Below are 1,092 nucleotides of genomic sequence, written 5' to 3'. Positions count from 1 at the left end.
TTGTAATAATAATTCACGTTTGTCATATAACAATAACTTGACAAAAATCCGTGGAAAAAAAATGGGGAGGTGGGGGGGATATAATTATACATGTATATGTATGTGAGAGAGAGAGAGAGAGAATTTCACAACAAATTGCCTTTCAGGTATATAAAAGATAAGTGACTTTTTTATTTAAAAAAAGAATATATATATATATATAAATCTTATGAGACATTTTTTTGGCATTTAAACATCTCTCAAACATTGGGGTGGCTTTGGCGGTAAAAGCATTCTTTCACTACACATATTTTACCGTGACCCACTAGTGCAGACTCCAGCAGGGAGTCCGATTCCTGTCCTGTGCAAACAACTATCCGCCTGTGCGGAGAAAACGAAAGTAGCTACGGCCGATAACCTCCCGGAAGTAGGTTACCTCCCAATTCTTTCTGACATTGGGACATGGATGTAAAGATGAGATCCGAGGTATGCTGAACGGGTATGGGTGGTTACGCAAGCTACTATACGTAAAGAAAGCTTGTGTCTTGAGGGTGAGGGTGACGGCTTCTTTCCCATGAGGTCATGCGTTGGTGCCTGTGGGATGGGGATGGATCCTGAAGTTCTCAGACTTAGCAACACTTAAACAACTGTCAGGCAATGTATGCATGTCAGTAGGAGTTCTTCAAATAGTGTGCATTATTGAAACACACTTTGACGGGCACAATAGCCGAATGGTTTAAGCGTTGGACTTTCGATCTTAGGGTCCCGGGTTCGAATCACGGTGACGGAGCCTGGTGGGTATAGGGTGGAGATTTTTACGATCTCCCAGGTCAACATATGTGCAGACCTGCCAGTGCCTGAACCCCCTTCGTGTCTATACGCAAGCAGAAGATCAAAAACGCACGTTAAAGATCCTGTAATCCATGTCAGCGTTCGGTGGGTTATGGAAACAAGAACATACCCAGGATGCACACCCCCGAAAACGGAGTATGGCTGCCTACATGGCGAGGTAAAAAAAACAAACCGGCCATACACGTAAAAGCCCACTCGCGTACATACGAGTGAACGTGGGAGTTACAGCCCACAAACGAAGAAGAAGAAGAAGAAACACAC

Source organism: Babylonia areolata, chromosome 19, assembly GCF_041734735.1.
Source record: "Babylonia areolata isolate BAREFJ2019XMU chromosome 19, ASM4173473v1, whole genome shotgun sequence".
Taxonomy (NCBI): Eukaryota; Metazoa; Mollusca; class Gastropoda; order Neogastropoda; family Buccinidae; genus Babylonia; species Babylonia areolata.
This window is presented reverse-complemented; position numbering follows the sequence as displayed.